Consider the following 452-nt stretch of genomic DNA (forward strand, 5'->3'; position numbering starts at 1 on the left):
TGTTTTACAGGTTTGTCATTAAAAGTATTTTTTTTATTTCACAAGATTTTAAAAGGAGAGGGTTTTGTCGCTTGGCATGGTCCTAGGATCTGCTCTTTTGCAGTCATTGGGGAAGATGAAGAAAACACCATTTCAGCTCACCATTACCGGCTCAACAAAACCTTGCATATGGGACTCTATGTTGAGATGGCAACATGGACTTTCAAAGTGAGAATTTAGTCCTCTTTTACATTTATGCAAGCAGATTGATATTTCCTTCCAAATGTTGCCAAAAATTAAATTTATTAACTTTAACGATGAATGTTCCGCTTCCTTCCCGTTTTAAGAATCTGACAAAAATAGGGGTACTTTTGGGCCAACAAAAAATGCATTCACGCCATTCAAGGGTTAGCACCAGGGGAGCTTCATGACCCCGGGGTTGTGGGGGGAAAAAGGTCTTTTGGAGGCATCGT

Source organism: Penaeus monodon, chromosome 39 (genome assembly GCF_015228065.2).
Source record: "Penaeus monodon isolate SGIC_2016 chromosome 39, NSTDA_Pmon_1, whole genome shotgun sequence".
Classification (NCBI taxonomy): domain Eukaryota; kingdom Metazoa; phylum Arthropoda; class Malacostraca; order Decapoda; family Penaeidae; genus Penaeus; species Penaeus monodon.